We start from the raw sequence: 20,513 nt of genomic DNA, 5'->3' as shown, positions 1-20,513 counted from the left end.
CTCCAACAGGTGTAGCCAGGCACATTCCTCACCCTGTAAGGTTTCTTGCAGGGAGATTTTCTTAGCTTATTACTGACCTCCCAGCCCCCCCATTATCTGTCAGCCAAACTCCTGAGGTATCTCTATCATCCACACTCCCCTTCCACCTTTAACCTCTTGCAATTGTAAATGTTGATTAACTTGACACACAGTGTAGCTCCTGTTCCCAGCACTCACTATAGCAAAACGACAGTTGTTCCCTCTCTCTGTGCTCTGTGAGCTCTTGAAGAATTTTTCACCCACAAGGCAATTGCTTGTGGCAAATTTAACATATTTGGACAAGTGTTAACTGGAATAACTGTGTCACCCTTCTGTTAGATCATGGAGATGTGTTTAAGGCAGAGAAGTAGGGGCACACTTTGTTGTAGTGAACCCAGGTGCTATATTTTCAGAAAAAAAAAAAAAAAAAAAAAAAATTAAAATCAGAGTTAGAAAGATGTATCACTTAGTTCCTGAGAATATTTACCTGTCATAGAATTATCTGAACTACTTGACTGAAAAACTTTTAGCCATAGCAGCACACACAATAAAGTTATGTCCTCAGGTAGTCCTTTTTATGTTCTTTTATGCCCTTTTGCTTTCTTTCCTCTCTGAGTGACATTGAAAACAACCGTTCCTAGAGGTAAGTTACTTATACTATCTGGAAACCAGAGTTAACTGTTTTACATGTCTTTAACCTAGCCATTCTAGAGATAATGCCCACTAGAGTCAAGTTTGAATTAAAATGAGGGCAAACGTGGATGGGAGTTGGACATTAGGCGAGCAACTTCCCATGAAATCCACTTCCAGTTCAGAAATAAAATTGCCACAATCTTGTTAAGACATTGGTGAATTTGAGTGAACATAAGATGAAATAAATTATCTTTATATTTAGCTGTCACACCATGGCCAGACTAATATTATCTGGATCATTACAGTACGTGACCAAAAAGAAGAACTTCTGATATTTCTTTGATACTGGCAGACATTTCCACTTTAATGTTTCCACTCTTTTTTTTTTTTTTTTTTTTTTTTTGCCTACAATACTTACTCACTTGTTTCAGGTTGTCTGAAGTCTTCACCACTTTCAGGCACAAGCACAGTGCCCATAAAGTGACACCCTATGACTTTAGCTGCTCCCACAGCTGAAAATAGGAATAGAAGAATTACCTTTGCGTGGGAGCAGCATTCCCTTGCAAAAATAAGATAGAATTTCATGATGCTTTGGCCCAGAAGAGCTTCTCTTCATGGGACTGATGGTGACACCCACACTCATTAGATAGCAGTCTGCTCTTTTATTGTTTCCCTTTGTCTTTCAGTAACGTGAAACACTTTAAGGAAGAACTCTGGTTTAGCTCTTCGGGTTGCCAATTAAAAAGGTCTTTTTGCATCTTGCTTCATTGTTTAGGAAATGTGTCTCTAAAAGCAAAAAAGTTTCTTGGGACTAACATATGCTGAAGAAGAAATTCTGCTAATATTTTCCTCTGACACATGGCTGCAGAAAGGTCTGCATCTGGTTATTTTTTTAATATATCATGACAGGTCCCTGTAGGTCCCAGTACAAATTTCCCAGTCCCTATTTTCTCCTCCACCCCATCCCATTTAGCTGTAATGAAGCAATCTTTCAGACAGAAATGACGACATGACACCTGTGAAAATACAAGATCATAAATACCATGATGTCATCTTAAATCTTCACTTCTTAAATAAAATTAAGAAAATTGCAGTGTCTTTATTTCACACTGCATATTGCCCACATGGCAATCTAGAGAGAGAGCGGGTGTTGAGACAGTAAGAAAAGCAGCACGTGCACTGCAGAAAGCTGAAACCTCTGCCAGCAGAGCTGAGCTGTGTGTCACTGCTAAACCACCACACAGCCTCTGAAGTCTGGGTTCCCATTTAGTTCAGTCGACCTTGGTTGGAGTCCCAAATGCACAACCTAGAGCAGCGTCTTGTGTATATGTTACATTTTCCCTTTGGTTTGGAGGCTCCTGCAGCTGACCTGCATGCAGTCAAGACTGCAGAGATGCCCCTTTCTGATTCAACTTTTGAACAAGGGGCTCCAAACGCCAAACTTGAGCCTTTGCCTGGCCTGCATGTGTTTTCTTGCCCTGTGGAAGTGACTTGGAGACCTGGGAGCTGCACTCAAGCTTTCTCCTCATTTACAGCCTCTCATACCAAGGCTCCAAGAATTTCAGCAGAAACCAGAGGCATTTGGGGCCAGGATTTCAAAGGGAGAGGGCTGTGTTTGTGCACACAATATTTGAATGCACACTTGTTGCATGCTTAATCCTCCTCACGTGCAGGAGAAAATGGGCAGATTTGCATTTGTAAGATAGCCCTTGCATGCCCGGGATCTCATTCGGCAGCGGCTGCCATCTCCCACTTTGTGTGTGCTGGGGGATTGCGCTTGTCCCTTTTGCTGGCAGAATGGGCGAGCGCACGGCCCGAGGAGGAATAAATTAGACTTTAATTTTTGGTGACCTGCCCTCATGCTTTTTCTAGCCAACTGGGCCCTTGTTTCTATGGTCTGCTGAGGCTTTGGCGCCCTCGCCCATGCATGGTTTCTCTGTGCCGACGTGAAGGCTGGGGGCAGCTCAGTCCTTCCTCTCACCTCAAAGGCCTGGGTTGGAGGAGCATCTCAGGAGGCAACCCACCTTTGCCCTAAGTACCCAGGGCAGGATTTTCTGCAGGTGAGGTTTAAATACACGATATCAAACCTCAGGGCTCACCTCAGTGTGAGGTGCTTTTGCCACAAAAGTGCACTGCTCTACACTGAATGAACAAGCTAGCAAGAGAAACAATTAACATAAGAGGAAGGAAAAAGGGCACAGTGTGCCAAAACCATTGCCATTGTCTGTCTGGGACAATTCAACTGACTTTGTGCCCTTTGTGTCTTCCTACTGTATGGCTTTCATGTAAATCTTCCTGCTCCATTCCCCACAGAGACATTCACATACTGGTTCATAGGTCCCCTGCTCTTTTCTCAGTAAAGGCAGGGTGTGTGTCAGCCCCAGAGTTTTTCTTTCATCCTGCTGCTAGGGAGCTCTGAAAAGATTAGCAAACCCTACCAACCCATCCTCAGCTGTGTTAGCCCACAGGGAGGGGATGCCACAAGGGGTGATATCTGAGGGAGATATTTATCTCTGTGACAGTGTGAAGTTTAAAAATATACCAACTATAGCAAAATCTCCCTCATTCTTTTATTGGCTGAAGCAAAAATATTATACTTTGAGGATAACTGATAGATTGTCAGACTTGTGCCCTTTAAAGGGTTAAAAAGGCCAGAGGCAGTGTGAGAAAGCTTTTTTTCACAACATTTCTAACAAGCTGAACAAAATCCAGGCCTTCTTTAATGAGCACATATTTTATACAAATAAGCTCAAACGAGCTTACCCATCTCTAATTAAACTAGAAAGGAAGCATTTGTCCTAATTGGACTGCATAACTGAAGAATTAATTGTGTGGCTGCTTAGAATTGCAATCTTACGGCCCAGTTCACAGAAAATACCTTCATGGTAGGACACACTATATGCAAGTTTGCTCATGTCTTTTTACCAACACATAAGCCCATGTGTGATTTTGAAGCTTTTTTTTTTTTTTTTTTTTTTTTTTTTTTTTTTTAAACAAAGATTGTTCACATAGACATACTTGGGCCTTAGCAGAGGTTAAGTACAGTATTTCAATATTCTAATTAGGCCATGGATAATAGTTCTCTATCTCTAGTAATTAGGGACTCAGTTAATTCCTAGAGTGAAAATGCCGTGCTAACTTATTTACAAATATCAAAAGGGCGACTATTCCATTGACTTGTCTAGATCTACAGAAACAAAAACCATGGCATGGGAATTCATATTTCTGTCCACTCAGGCCTCTGCATGACACCACAAGCAGCTCAGGAGCTGTCGGCGCAACATCTGCTGCATTCAGAGGGCATTCATTAACACAGGGCTTCCAAGCAGAGGAGGAACATTGCTAAATGGCTTCTCCCTGTTAATCCCACAAGTCTCTCCTGCTTCATTTACCAACCGGAGCAAGTTTCAACTGCTGACCATGCTACACAGCCAACCCTGCTGTGAAAGAGAAATGAAATGCACTCCGCCCTGAGTGCTGCCGGCAGGACTGTCAGCACAGCAGCTCCTGCTCCAAGATCTCTTTAGGTGATACATGAGACAGAGCGTAGCACTGTTGTCAGGCACAAGCTGAGGCATGCGGCAGGTTGGCACCCATAGGAATCTCGCTTTGGCTTGCAAACTAAATATCTTTTATAGGACCCCAACCTGAAATGTTGCCTTTCTTTGGCCAAACTCGTCTGACTTTGGTTTAGTTCTTCTAAAGCAGTGCTTTCAAAGTACCTTAAGTGATTTAGGTGGTAGGCTGCCTTATGAACTTTGCTGTGAATGAGATGTTGAATTCCTTCAAAAGGCCTTTGAAATTCCCAGGCGTTATTGAGAAACTGTGGTTGCGAAAACACCACCTTGAAGGTTTCACATGCTCCAGCACTAGCAACAATATAGGGCTAATGTGAATTTTGTCTTGGCAGGGACTGAGTATAATGCAGCCTTGAAGATTTGGCTATGTATGAATGTGAACAATGGAGAATAAACTATGAAGCGTCGAGTGATAAAGAGTACTGTTGGTCTGCAGCATTGGCAATAAATATGTGTTATATTAACTGCTCATCTTTTGATTCCATTTGATCTTTCAACACATAGGAAGTTTATTTGTTAAACTCATTTCTTCTTCCTGTATCAGGTTTTCATTTAAAAGTTCCAAAAGCATCTATCTGTCTTTTTCTTATTTAGAGCCTTTTATTGCTTAAGTCATGCCTGTTTTCATTTATTTTCCAAGATGTACATGAAATGGACAGAAAAGCATAGGATCTTCCTAAATTAGAGCCATTAAATAGAAATGCAGACCTGCGTATGATACGAGACAAAATTAAAGACCTTTAAAAAATAATCTGTATCATACAGTCACTGCTGCAAACTTTATGGACAAAATTTAGACAGGAAATTCACAGAAACTGATGGAATTTTTCCTTTTTGGCCCAGAACAAACCCTCAACTTTAATAACAAGGTGGGTCAGGTATGTCAAAGGTATGTGTGCATTTTTCCATATGTCCTAAATTAAAGTGAAGGATCATGAACTATAAGCACTAGAACAAGAGCTATAAGCGTACTTCTCATGGGTGAAATTCTGCTTTTATCATCATAGGACACCACATCTAAAACACCAGGGCTGAGACTCCCTTCAGTCCTGGTCCATGCTAAGAAGAGATCTGAATCCACATCAGCCATCCATCCTGTGGTCAGTTTTCCCTAGCCAGGACCTAGCTACTAACACATGCCGCTAAGTGTGGCTGCTATACTGCTGGGATACAGCCAGAGGTAGCAGCCTGTCCACTCCTCATTTAAACTAAGTCTTTATATTGAATCTCCAATGAATGTACCAAACAGCAGTTTTTCTTTGCATTTAGTAACAGAATCTTGAAGTTTAACACCCTCGTCTAAGGTTCTGTAGTCTTCACTGAGTCACTGTTAACTAAAAATTTCTGATGGCATTTTGGAGAAGGAAATAAAACAGAAAAACAGGCTCAGATCTTCCTTGCTTCTAGATGATTCAATCATATTGATTCAAGTCCAGAACTTTAGATAAATGCATGAAGAGGGTGAATGCACCTCTTTCTGTCAGGTAAAGCAGTACAAAACATCAAATCTACCTGCTACTATTTTCACAAAATATAAGAAATTCTGAAGCTGTTGTGTTAAAAAGTGTTTATTTTTAAGCTGCGTGGACAGTGCAATCAGGGGCCTGTGGAGGATTATCATACTGTCTTTAATCTGCACAACTGCCCATAGTATGTGGCCACAATAATGAAAAATACATCTCTGTGTAAAGTATCAGTCAAAACATGAGCCTTCTATTCGGTGTGAAAGAGCTCAATGGTTGCAGTCCAGTCTGTGACTTCAATGAAGAGTGTAATTCCTGTTTGGTCTTCTGTGGGAAATAGGTCTCTCTGCCAAAACCTTGACACATTATCTAGTGCAGTTGGCCAGTCTGCTGCAGGAAGAGGAGCCTGCAGCAGTTCAGAGACCAAACTGGCTCACAGCGATAGGGAAGACAATTACTCTCTTGAGAAAAGTCTGGTCTTTGCCTGGCAGCATGTTCGTACTATATGAGCCCTCTCAGTAGAGGAAATAATTCTTTTCTGAATTTAAGGGAATGTCTGTTAAGAATTTATATTTTTATCCATGGGAGAGATTCATTGCACTGTTAGGTACCAGACAAAAGGGGTACTTCTTAGCCAACACTTTCCATGTACATAGGCAACCATGATATTCAGTGTTTTTAATTTAGTTGCTTCAAATTATTGTGTAGCATTAGTCATTGCTTTCCCAATCCAGTCTGTATATCTTGGCCGGTAGTCCATCTATCTCACCACAGGAATGAAGAGTTAAAATCTGCCATCATTCACACTGGTGTAAATGCTGAGAAAGTACTTGAGGCCAGTAGAGTCATACTGGATTTATGCAGATGTAAGTGACAGCAGAAGTATTAACTGCCTATTTAATACCAGCAAAATTTTATGTCCTTTTTTATTATTCAGGCTCTGGTTCTCAATTCTTTGCATTGAACAAGTTAAAACAATATTTGACACATTCTTAAACAGCAGGGTATTATTTATGACAATCCAGGTAGAGAAAAATTACAAGAGAAAGGAATCAATTAGTTAGACTGTGAGGGCATAGAGAGCCACTGATAGGATACACAAAGCCAAAAAGGAAAAGGAAAAAAGTCCCAGGGACAAATACAGGAAGGTCTTGCTTCTTGATGAAACTCATCTTTCTTTTTCAGTTGACAAATGATCATAAATTCAGCGGTGCTAAAGCACCTGCCTCTCTCAAGGTCTAGTGACAGAGGCAGCATATGTTGACTCTAAGGGTGCCTGAAGGTAGAACAGGCCCGGACTATTTTGGGAATAGGCGATTGACACTGATTTATGCCTGGTATGACAGATACAGCAGAGAAGAGAGACTTCTTGTTAAAAGGAGTCTCCTATGGAACAGCATGTTCTGTGTAACCCTCTCATGCAAGAGAGCTTGGGGATAGAGTGTGTGCAATCAAAACGCAGCTGCAGGCAACATATGTAATCAGTGAAGGCATTTTGAGCATGGGCCAATCTTGGGAAAGCTGTAGGTGATATTTTCTCTGCATATAGATGAGGTCTGCCAGTGATAACTTGTGTCTTGAACCAATTTCCTGTTCAGAAATTGTACTCAGAAATTGTTCAGAAATCATAGATTGTGTCTGGAACAGCACCTTCTCATGAAAAGATGCTTAAAATTAGGATTGTGGGGACAGAAAGAATATTTCTTCACATGGTTTTTGATTTTCTACTGTAATGAGAACTTGAGTTCACTAGGCAAGACCTTCTGGAGCGAATGTAAATCATTAAATCTCTACTGATTACGTTTGGGCTGTGCCTTTTTCATACCTATGGAGAATTTGCCTGTGCCTCCTTAGAAAATAAAATTTTCTCAGTTTAGTGCTGCAGCTAATACAAAAACCTGGATATAGGACTCAGCTCACTGGGTGCATCACCTTGGCCAGGCACACCTTGAAAAGTTGACTGAAGAAAGGACCCTGACATGGCTTAGAAAGCCATCAGTCTCTCCTCTAACACACACTGGAAGTACTGTTTCTCTTCCTTTGCATCTCCCTGTTTTTCTCCTGTGAATCTGCACAGTTATTTCTAATCATCAAAGTGTCCTACAGCTCAAAGTAATAGAGACAAAGTCTCCAATTGTTCAGCTTAATGGCATGATCCCACTGCTCAGTTGGATCTTGCCAAATTGCCTCCTTTACTGTGATGAAGTTTACAAGAAAGATCTTGCAACAACATGTCAACAGGGCAGCCTCTTTCCTGTACAGTATAATTAGAAAGTCTTTGTTTGGTTTGCTGATGTCCCAGTCAGAGAAAACCTTCCTAACAAGCTTGTGCTTGGTTAGTATTTCAGACTGTACTATTGGAAAAAGGCAGAATACAAACTGGGGGAAGGAAAAACAAAAACAATCAAAAAAATAAAAGCAAAAAAAAAAAATAAAGACAGAGGAAATGTTGTACAGTCAGATGGTTTAAGAAAAGAAAGAAAAGATCAGATCAGCAGAACCAAAGCTCAACTTCATGTTGAGACAAACTTTAAAATGACTTGAAAATTTTAATTAATATTTTTTCATTAGCCTAGCTTTGAAAAACTCAAAAATGGCTATAAATTAAATATAAGTTTAAATTTAAATATAAATTTAAATTACTTTTCCAGGAATAGCAGAAAAAATAAAACTAATCATTTAGCCTGGTTTCCTATGAGTACAATATTCAAGTAATCACATTTTGTGAGTGTTCATAAATAAGCGTTAGGAAAATATGTGACTGGTTAAAGGAGGTAGACTCTATAATGCCTGAAGGTTAATAAATTTTCAGAGCTTCTTCATGGAAGCTCAACTTCAGGGCACAAAGTCAGAACAAAGCCCCCTGAGGTAATTTTTTTCTTCTTTTGGTAAAATGAAAATTAGAAGAAAGGGCAAATCATAATTTGATTAAGCAATATGATGCAACTGTTTGAATCAAAAGCACAGCTAGATGAAATACATCCTTTATTATGCCAGGGTTACCTTCTAATTTGCATTTCTATCATGTGGTACACAGAACCAGAAAAGACAAAAAAAAAAAAAAAAAAGTCAAATATTTAACATCTGAGTCCTCTTCTGAAGGGACTACTTGTCTAGAATATAATAGTACTCCTATATTCTAGCTATGTTGGTTGAAATGAAATGGATAGATGGGAGAAGAGAAGGTTCTGGGGAGACCTTATAGGGGCCTTCCAGTACCTAAAGAAGGCTACAGGAGAGATGGGAAGGGACTCTTTGTCAGGGATTGTATTGATAGGACAAGGAGTAATGGTTTAAAACTAAGAGAGGGCAGATTTACATTAGATATAACGAAGAAACTCTTTACTCTAAGGATGATGAGGCACTGGAACAAGTTACCCAGAGAAGCTGTGGATGCCCCATACCTGAAGGTGTCCAAGTTGGATGGGGTTTGGGGCAAACTGGCCTAGTTGGGAGATGTCAGTAAGATAAGGTGAACTGCTTTGGAATCTCTGATGGCAAACAGAACAGCTCCTGTTCTGTTGCACTACATAAGCTATAAACATAAACAACAACAACATAAACAACAACAAGGTCACTTCTTCAAAAAAAGAAGACAAAAGGTAACACAGATATGACAAAACAAATGATGATAAGGCAAAGGTTAGCAGCTGTCATGCTGCCTACAACTTTCACAATTGTTACAGAAATTGTAAAGTTTGTGTTTCCATTTTTGATTTGACTTTTACAATAGGAACTCTAGATAAACTCTCATCCTAGAGTGAAAGAAAACCACCAAATTTAATGGCATTTCAAGTAATTTATCCAGTCTGGCAAGCTTGTAAAAAGGAAAAGACATCTGTATGTCCCATAATTTGCCAAAATGGTATTGTCCCAAGATCCTTCGCAGAAAGAGCTACAAATCATAGAATCCCTTATTGTGAACACAATGTATGAAAGGCAAATGCCTCCAGCACAGATATTGGCACTTCTTCTTAGTGATAATGACATCGTTAGAAATAACGACATTACAATGAGAGCTTTACTCGATTAACAGCATAAGAATCACCAGTTTTGCCTTATATCATTAAAATAACATACTTTTTTTCAAATATTTCGACATACATCTCACTCTGAAACATAATGTTGTGAGGACAGGACTGCTTAAATAGAAATTCTTCAATTTTTATTCAAATTAACAAGACAATTCTGAATTAGTTGCAGTAGGAGAAAAAAAAAATAAATCAAATTACGATCTTGGATTTTTAAGACCTTATCCAAGAGGAATTAATTTGACACTCTCCTACCTTCGTTTTACTAGACAATTTTTGTGCATCCACTGTTACATTAGGAATCAAGCTTGACAATAACAGCAGAACTTAGATAATGATTTTACCTCATCTGATTTTCAGCAAAACATTTTCTTCCTGGTCTTCTCTACTCCCCATCCTGAAGTGATCTTTCCCTTCACCTCTTCCTCTTAATGCTCCTTTTCACGTTATTTTCATAATGAATGTCCCCTCCTATTTCTTGTCTTTTTGGAAAAAAAAATGTCCTTCTTCCATAGTTTCCTTATGGCCTTTATTTTTTGGCCTTTATTTATTCTGGTATTTGCCAAAATTTACCAGTTGCCTCTTTCTCCTTGCCACAGGAAGAGAGCTAGAGTGAAAAAGACTTCGGTTACGGGGTGATGTTGTATGGGTGGTGTAGCTTCCTTTGGCATCTTGAGCAACAAATATCAGACAGAAAAAGATAGTGAGCAGATAAAGTACCACTGCACTCTGCCCCCATGAGATATGTGGAAGAGAGTTCTAAACTGACAGAGTTTCTGGGAAAATTACTCAGGAAGGGCTCCTAACTTCAGTTGTCTGTCAGTTTCCCTCTTAGTGAAGATCATGGTGAGAAGTGCTATAGGGACACCAAAACCAGGAATGTCAGCTCATCTCCCCACCTCTCTCCTGAGGCCTTCTTGTGCTTTTGCCAATACCTGACTCATTAATGATCCATTTCATGGGCAGCCCTAAAGCCAGAATCCCATGGAAATGCCACATATCTGATTGGCTGTCCTGCTCACCTGAATAAGCAGATTTTTAACTCTAATGCTCTCTGTTCCAAGTCACTTCTTACTCTTAAAAATGTGGCTATACAAATCAGATCTGGATCATCTTATTTTTCCAAATATATGCACTAAAATTAATGGAGCTACTAGTCTGCTGGAGACTTTCAGATGAGAATGAGGGTACTTCTTCCAGACTAACTCACATTGAGCTTGTTCATTATGACAAAGTTGTACTCACAGAAATGCCACAGGTAGTTAAATCAATAGTCCATCTAATCTGCTTCTCCATCTCTGATAGTGGCTGATTACCATTACTTAAGAAAGAAATTAAGGACAGGGCAAGAACACACAGCTGAACGGTACAGGTGGTACAGTTCAGTTCCTAACATGATGATATACTTAACTTAAAATAAGATATTTAATTAGGAACCATTAAAGAGTTCCAGACAGAGCCCAGTGTATTCTCTAGTACTATGAGACAATTTATAGCATGGTCCTTGCTAGATATGTTCTAGCACTTCCACACCATGGGGTTTATTCAGTGGGACTTCAGCTGCTAGAGCTAAGATTATTATGTGAGTCCTGCATTAGGTTAGCTGTATGCCACCATAGAGATACAAACCTTTAGTTAAAATGGAGAAGCAGTGCACATATTTCAACAGCTTCCAATTTAGATGTTGACAGTGTAACTGTTCTTTGAAAAGATGAAAGTATATCTTTAGATTCAGCCACGTCAAACAAAGCAGAGCACAAATCCTTTGATGCTTAGTGAATGCATGGGGCCAAATGTAGTTTTCATCCAAACTTTTTAAACTTTATTGTTCTCAGTATGTTCACATAAACATCATTAAAACCAAAACTTCCTCTCAAAACTGATGTGTAATAAAACCTTAGTCAGTGTACATCCATATTGGTAATGTATATGCTGATTAATATCTTTTCTCTAGTGTATCTGGTTGGAGAAATATTGTACATATTGACTCTTTTACAAGTCAAACACCTTTGTGATTATTTCTGAAAGCCCTGGATAATGCTGATGAATCAAAAGCTCCTGTTGGAATTTTACAGGAAAACACCAACATTGGTATTCTTTGTCTTTAAGTCCTGCTAACATCAATAGTTGCCTTGTCTATGAAATGATTCAAGATCATTGTCCAAAGAATACCCCTGGTAATGACAGATCATAGAAAGTAGAAAGGAGCACACAGTACCTTGTCTTTTTAGTGTCTGCTCTCTGCCATGCTTTGGAATCTGAAATAATTAAGATGAATAAAGCATATCTTGCTTCCTAAAACATTTTTAGTGTTTGTGGGGGTGATTCTTCTCAAGAGACTGCTACCTCTGTCACAAGTTCAGCAGAGCTCAGTCAGTGTAAGGTTACTTACACAGGCTGAATCAGTATTTATGTTGCTGGCAGTCATCTGGTTCAGTACATTTTCCACAACCAAAGCAGCTTAAAAAGACAATGAAGTGGAATGAACCTCTGGTAGTTCATCCACTGACGTTTTATTGTATATTCTGTCAGAGACAAAAAGATGAATGGAAGGAATTGCTAATGCTGCATATTTTCAGGCAACCAATAAATAAGTCGATTAACTCATTGTGCCTGAGGTAATTTCTCTAGAAGGTTTAGTTGCCAAAGTTTATAGCAATTGCAGAATGGAAAGAACAGAACCAAGCAGAATAATTTTGTCATAACTCACGGAAAGCACAGAGCAGAATTGTTACACACATACATTTGCAGATGTATTTGGGGCTATTTTCCATTTTGAAACATGCTTATAATATTTAAAAGAAGAAAAAAAAAAAAGAGTTTGAACAATGTCAGTGCTAATTTTTAGTTGAATTTGGTTTTGACATTGAGACTTTCTGAGCTGACTGTTCTGCAACAACTCAGACAAGCAGTCAGACTGAGTTTTCTTACCCTGCATCACAGTGGGGCATGATGGTTGCTGTGAGATTTCTCCAGTGAGGTTGCCTCTGTGGTATTAGCAGATATATGTGCCACTAGCTGTGATGTATGTGGGATGTCAAGAACAATATAGACATCCTTAGAGGGCTATTAAAATTTAGGTATCTTTTAACAAGATCAAGAACAGTGGGAGAGGGTGATGTTTGGCTGTTATTTGCCCTCACTCTGTCTGACATCTTAAGCAGAGCTTATGAACAATATCTTTAGAGTTTCAGGCAGAATTTTTTGTCTCCTGGAAGAAAAGCATATTGAAACACCTCTGACAATACTATAAAAATAAAGAAATGTCCTATTCTAATTCATCATAATGAGTGTTTTACAAAGAGATGTGATAAAAACATCTCCCTTAGCCTGTGATAAACCTTACATCAAGAGGTGTGTGTCCATTCAAGGAAAGAGATTAAAAGATTTTGCTCTTTATGCATAGTTTTCCTCATCTAAGCATGACTCCTTATAGCTGTAGCAAAGAAAGAAGATAATGGAATTTTGCTAACAATGTTAAATGCATAAGTAGGTCAAGGTCAGAAGGGTCAAATATAGAATCATTGATATCATAGAATCATTTAGATTGGAAAAGACCTCCAAGATCATCTAGTCCGACCTTTAACCCAGCATTGCCAAGTCCACCATCATACCATGTCACTAAACTCTACATCCACATTTGTTTTAAAGACTTCTAGCTATGGTGACTCAACCACATCCCTGGTCAGCCTGTTCTAATACTTCACAACCCTTCCAGTAAAGAAAATTTTATTGATATCCAACCTCAACCTCCCCTGGCACAACTTAAGGCCATTTCTTCTCGTCTTATCACTTAGTGCTTGGGAGAAGAGACTGAAGCCAACCTCGCTATAACTTCTTTAAGGTAACTGTAAAGCACAATAAGGTCTCCCCTCAGCCTCCTTTTCTCGAGGCTGAAAAACCGTGAGAGAATGGGGAGGGGTGCAGTGTGTGAGGGGGTGGCTCTTGTTATGAAGATGTCTGTCCTCCCAGAAAACTGCTATGCATATTGAGACCCTGCTTCCCAAGATGTGGCCGAACATCACTCATTACTGGGCAGTAGAAAGCAGATTTATTTTCCTCTTTCTGTTTCCTTGCAGCTTTTTTTTTTTATTTATTATTATTATTATTATTTATTTTTTATTTTTTGTATTGTTTTGTTTTACCTCATCCTTTTCCCTTTCATTAAACTATCCTTACCTCAACCCATGAGCATTTTTTTCTTTACAGAACACTTTCTTCTCCCCATCCTCTTCTGAGGAGTGAGAGCAGTTGTGGTGTAGTTTAGCTGCCCAACAGGGTAAAACCACCTCATCCTCCTGGTCATGCTATTACTGATATAAGCCAGGATGCTGCTGGCCTTCTTAGCCACTTGGACATGCTGTAGGCTCACATTCAGCTGGCTATTGAACCAATACCTCCAGGTCCCTTTCCAACAGGATGTCTTCCAACCACTCTTTCCCCAAGACCGTAGCATTGCATGGGGGTGTTGTGCCTCAGGTGTAGGACCTGGCACTTAGTTGTGTTGAAGTTCATACAGCAGGCCTTGGCCCATCCATACAGCCTATCCAGATCTCTTTGTAGAGACCTCCTACCCTCACACAGACCAATGGTTTTGCCCAACATAGTGTTGTCTGCAAATGTACTGAGGGTGCGCATGTTCCCTTCATCCAGATCATTGATAAAGATATTGAAGAGAACTGGCCCCAGTACTGAGCCCTGAGGGACATTACAAGTGACCAGTCTCCAACTGGATTTCACTCCATTCACCACCACCTTGTGGGCCTGGCCACCTAGCCAGCTTTTAACCCAACAAAATGTGCTTCTGTCCAAGCCATGAGCAGCCAGTTTCTCCAGGAGATTGCTGGAGGAAACAGTGTCAAAAGCCTTGCTGAAGTCTAGGTAGATTACATCCACAGCCTTTCCCTCTTCCACTGAGTGTGACACCTTGTTGTAGAAGATGCAGGACCTGCCTTTGATAAACCATGCTGGCTGAGCCAGATCACCTGGTATTCCTGTAAAAGCCGTGTGATGGAATTCAAAATAATCTGCTGATATGATCTATCCTAGCCTGATCTCTTATGAATAATATGCCAGAGGAACACAGTAAGGACATACAGGTTATAGTTCTCTTTCGTTCTGAGAACAGCCAATACCATGAATTTGCACTGCATCAGTAGGTGCATCACTACGAAAACTAAGCAGAGAATCCCCTCCCCTATTAGAAGGGAATGAGGCTGCAGTTATTACCCCGTGAACAGTGAGGTTGACAAAAAACACATTGTTACACAGCTATTTAAATCCCACTGATGTTGTCAGAGAAGGAGTTCTGCCTTCCAAGTGGTACTGGAATTAGGCAGAATGACACCAACATGTATGTACCTTGGGGCTAAGCCATCCCATTTTCTGTTTCCTCAGACTAACAAGAATTAAATCAAAACAGTAAATTCAGTCTTAAATCTGAACAGTAAATTAAGTCAGTACCTCACAGAAAAAAATATGGACTTCAAATATTCACATATGGACTTCAAATATTCACTACCTTCAACTTTGAAAGACAAATACATTAATCAATTCATCAATGTTTTTTCAGCTCATTCTCTCACAGACTGCAGATCCTCTACCCATATCGCTCATTTACTTAAATGGACCATCCTTTGCATCTGAATACTCCTGCGGGTATATAACCTTCAATCTTTCCCTCATAGTTTTTGTTTTGTTTTGTTTTGTTTTTCCAAGCAAGAAAAAAAAAGCCTTATTCTTCATTTTTGACCATGGTTGTTTCTACTTGAGTTGCTGCTGCCCCCAATTTTTCTGCTGTTCATAACTACAACTTTGATTTAGCAACAGTGATAAGCCACAGGCTTTATGCTTTGATAGATCTTATACTGGTTAGGTTGTAATGTTTAGGATCTGGGTAGATTTTCAGCCAGCCCTCTCAGATTGCAATTAATCTGAGTGCTGAGAAGGGTTGTGAAGGACTCTGTGGCTGTTTAAGCCTCACCAACCTCTGCAGCAAGGAGGACCCCAGGGATTTATCAATGAATCTAGAGTACTTCAGAGTTACTTGGTTAATAAAATCTAAAATAAAACATCATTTATCGTCATTATAATTATACAGTTATGCAAGTTAATACAATCTGATTAGAAACAGTCTTGCAAAGAAACCATATATCTTAACTCTTTTTAAATGGCTACAGTAGAACTACTTCTCAAAAGTTGTATTTAAAAAAAAAAATCAAACAGTTTTGTTTTGAAAAAAAAAAGGAAGGGAAGAGAAGGGAAGGGAAGGGAAGGGAAGGGAAGGGAAGGGAAGGGAAGGGAAGGGAAGGGAAGGGAAGGGAAGGGAAGGGAAGGGAAGGGAAGGGAAGGGAAGGGAAGGGAAGGGAAGGGAAGGGAAGGGAAGGGAAGGGAAGGGAAGGGAAGGGAAGGGAAGGGAAGGGAAGGGAAGGGAAGGGAAGGGAAGGGAAGGGAAGGGAAGGGAAGGGAAGGGAAGGGAAGGGAAGGGAAGGGAAGGGAAGGGAAGGGAAGGGAAGGGAAGGGAAGGGAAGGGAAGGGAAGGGAAGGGAAGGGAAGGGAAGGGAAGGGAAGGGAAGGGAAAAAACACTGATTCATACTTTCAACTCGCTCCCTGTAGTAATGTGGGGAAGTGGTGAAGAGAAAGAAAAGGGTCTCGCTTCTCACCTTTTCCCCATTTATTTAACTGTAATATTTCTAGCTACGAGGACTAAATAAAAAACAGGCACATATTATCTGTGGTTTTTTACATTAGATCAGCTGAAAACCGTCCTCCTTTACTAGGAAGTGTCTGTATTTGCCAACAATTCTTTGTGTCTGACTCATTTCCTTATTACCTCTCTCCCCTCCTCTGTTTTCCCTTAAGGGATTGACTTTCCCCACCTCAAACAAAAAGAATTTCTTTGGCATATGAAGGTCAAGGACAGATTTTCTAATGTCTGCCTGCCTGCCTGCTTATCTCCCTCTCTCTTCTGTCTACTTTTCAAAGTGTCTATTCTTGTAGGTTCCTGGAATGCACATAACAGACTTGCTCCTTATTAATGTATTTAAAAAAAAAAAAAAAAAAAAAAAAAAAAAAGAATATTAATCTACATGTGCCACATAAGATTTCTACACAGTTGATGGTATTACCAAGAAGCCTACCTGCACGGAGCCATACAGCAACACAAAGCAATGCATGTAACATCAGAAGGGATTCATTTCAAAACTTCTCTTAGCTCTTGAGTGTCAGAGCAGCCTTCTGCCTTGGTTAACAATGTGACAGGGCAATGGGCTGTCACAGGCATTATTTTCTCTCAGTTCAGACAGTACAGCATCACCAGAAGAAAGCTGGCATGTCCTTTGCTTCCTGTATTGGTGATGCCCAACCAGGGTCTTGGAGAATGTTCTACCTTGTGCCCAGAAGAAACCGGATGTTGGCCAGGCTCTGCATTAAGTGGGCTCTGCAATAGTTCACAATGTCTTTTTACTGCATTTATTTATTTATTTATTTATTTATTGCATGGGAGACAAATATACAGCACATGCAGATACAGAAGGTAGAACACAGCAGAAAAACAGCTGCAACATACATGGAGTAGACAAGAATGTTTTTGGCCTTGCATTTTTATGATTTAACCAGCAAGGGAGCAAAGGGTGGAACACAAGTACTGCACCCTTACTGCTAGCTAAAGAAATAGATGCCAAGGCAATTAGTCAATCCAGACCAGGGAAGAGCCAAGAGCAGTGATTTTTCAGCTAGTAAGAAACCTTTCACTTCCTCAAATCCAATCACTCAATAGTGGCTTTTTGCTTGCTCTCTGAGAGAATATTCTTTCTCTCCTCCACATATTTTCTGGTTTACATTTTCATTTATTAAATGCTCTGCAGTTACACCATTCTTTCTGCAGCTTTCATGCTGTTTTATCTGGCACTGTGTGTCATCACAGAGATAAGTTTGATAGATAAATTGGTTGGTCAGGCTGGGATAGAAAGTGACACTGTTGTTGAGCAGAAGGGTTACCAGAGCAGACCACTGGAATAGTTAAATCCAATAGCAGACCACAAGGTCAAGTGTACTTTTTGTCTTTTGTAAGCAAAGCTCAAAAATGCATAGAGATTCAGGGTACTCATCTGCAGACATTTTTATTGTCTGCAGGAACTTGGCCTTTAAGGAACACTAAACTTTTTTCCTGAAAGTCAAATGTTCTTTTAGCATCTCAAACTTGGAACCAAAAATGGAGATGTTAGCCATCATTAATCACTTTTCAAAATTAAATTCTTGGTGTGCAGGATAGCAGCATTAAAAGATGCCTTTTTTACATATTCTGGACACACATATGTTTCCAGCCAAGACAGTGAGTGAACTAGTTAAAATGCTAAGCAAACTTAACAGCATTTGTAGAAAGAGATATTGAAATTATAGACTATAAGTCTTCTCACAACAAAGTTGAATCTAAGAGTAATGCTTATTCAGTAGGGAACAGTAAACATGACTACTACTAAAACACACCTCCTGCCAGTACTAAGCTATGCAGGGTTTTATTTATTACTCCTGGAGGGTTATTCACACCATCAAATTTGGACATCTCACTTAGGTTTGATTCAGAGGATCAACATTAAGTTCCTTACAGAGTCAACAGAGACAGATGCAGGTATTTCCCAGGCATGGGGTAATTCTGTGTAATTAGGTCAGATGTCTAATGCAATATAAAGTACACGGTTTCCATGCTTCCCTCTGAGGGCTTAGCTGGCCTTACTAATTGCTAATATGGATCTGAAACTGTCTTGCTACCCATGTGGGATTTCCTTGATGTGGTAGAGGTGCAGTTGTTTCCATCTCTCCTTTGCCTGGCACCACAGTCTCAACATCCCATTAAAACCCATACTTTCACTTTTGCCTCTAACTGCTATGACCACTCTGCATTTTGTTCCCTTCCCATGACAATTATGCTTGAGACTCTATGGCGAGGCCCACAGTGGTGGTGGGGCACACACCTTGAGGATGCTGACAGACATGAATAGGTGTGATAAGTAGCATTGATCCAAGCTACAGCTGCCCAATACATTCTCCAACTTCAGCAGTATTTGGTTTTCCTTGTTCCCTGCTTTGGCATAGATATCTGCTCCTCAGATGTTTTTTTTTCTAGGTTGACAAACTCTGCAATAAAAGGTAGAGGGGTAATCTGTTTAGTTGTGCAGTGCAGTGTGTAGTACGTGAGTTGAATCAAATGCTTCTACATGGTATTAAACAATGCTTCAGGCACATCTCCTCTGTGCATTTCCAAGCCCAGTTGCAGGAACTACTGAGGACATGTTTTTTCCTCGATGGAAAACTTTGACAAAAAAGGCAAATAAAATTTCCAATGTCAAAAAAAAAAAAAAAAAAAAAAAAAAGTGCCATCTCCAAAGATGAACTGTGACTAAGAAGTAAACTGAATAAACAGGCTATGAAGTCTGTTTCTTTCTACTCACCACTGCTAAAATTATAAATATCTTGGCCAGCCCAGCAGGTTTTAGACCTCATGTTCAGAGCTGAAGTTGTGAGAACCTGAAAGGGCACAAACACTAGTTGTAAAAGCAGTAATTACAAAAGCAAAGTTGGTTAAAGGAGGAACTTCAGCACCCAGAAGGCCTGGGAAAGTTAACATTCCTACGTTTTGTAGACTGCTATATCTTTAAATTTGTCAGTGTAAGTTTAGCAAAAGATATTGCCCTAGGCATGACCACGTTTAAATGCTGTATTTGCATTCACTATGTTTTAAAATAACAATCTGGGTAAATTAGTCCCATTTGGACAACATCTGCTCTTTCACAGTTCCATGAACCCTGCTCTGTCAGAAATAAATGTAAATGGAAGATTTTGAAGTTGCTTTAGTCTCCAGAAAAACCATTTTACTTCACTTTAAATAAGATACATGATAACAACACTTTGCAAGTGTAATTTTAGGTTGTTAAGGTTTAGAGGTTTTTCTTTCCTTATGACTATTGCACCATGTGGTCTGGATATAAAACTGGCTTTGGTTACCAATAGTATTAAACTGGAAAACAAAGCTCTGCATGACTCAGCAATGCTTGAAAATGATTTAATCATGACCCACAATAAAATTTTACAATTAAAGAAGTATAGTATATTTTCTTAAGTTGAGTTGCTTCTTGTTAAAGCAGCAATAAAGAAGAAACACTGGAATGTGTTTATGAGCACAGTGGGCCAAACAGCCTCACTAAGGGGCAGGGCAGTGGCTGCTAAGAGCAGTGGGACTGCCCTGGTAGCACTGGGAAGTGATGGGGTCCCACAGCTCCTGAGAAGCACTGATGCCCTCCCAGTCCCTCTCACCAGGATGACTGGGGACATGGTGGCAGTGGGACAAGAGCTGCATAAACATGGAAATATAAAAAAGGTCACAAGGAAATGGTTTGCAGAGGCCCACCAGGCAGGCGAAGTGTGTGCTTCTCTCTCATGGTTATCTCACCATCAGGTTCTTTGTGTTTAGGATTAATCCTCTGTCACCTGCATGACTCAGTTATACCACTTTCATCTCTGTGCTGGTATACAGAGTGGACCAGCACAGCATGTTTGTTCCTCACAAATGAATGTCAGGGAAAGCCGCAGTTTGGCTCTTTCTCTGGAAACAGGTATGTTAGGAAGGGTTCAGTGCAGCATAGTTGAGCACCTGATAAGCACAACTTGTACAAGTCTCTGTAGATGGGGATGCTTTAGTTCCTTTCTTCTTGTTTTTCTCCTTCATGACCCAGCAAATCCAGCATCAATTATTGGCAATTATGGTAACAGATCTGGGACCTATCTTCTTGGC

The 20,513-nt window shown here is 39.9% G+C and overlaps 1 long non-coding RNA gene across 1 annotated transcript in view; it reads right to left on the bottom strand.

Moving 5' to 3' along the window:
* Window positions 1–17,178: 17,178 nt before the first annotated feature.
* Window positions 17,179–20,513, bottom strand: part of LOC311427579 — a 34,922-nt gene continuing 31,587 nt past the window's right edge. Inside the window, exons 3-4 of the long non-coding RNA XR_014687438.1 lie at window positions 19,174–19,249; window positions 17,179–18,859 (exon numbers count right to left, since the gene is read on the bottom strand). This is a non-coding gene — a long non-coding RNA (uncharacterized lncRNA). The remainder of the gene's footprint in view (window positions 18,860–19,173; window positions 19,250–20,513) is intronic.

This window comes from Aythya ferina (assembly GCF_964211825.1).
Source record: "Aythya ferina genome assembly, chromosome: Z".
NCBI lineage: Eukaryota > Metazoa > Chordata > Aves > Anseriformes > Anatidae > Aythya > Aythya ferina.
The sequence above is the reverse complement of the archived record's forward strand: the minus strand, read 5'-3'. Positions and strand labels throughout refer to the sequence as shown.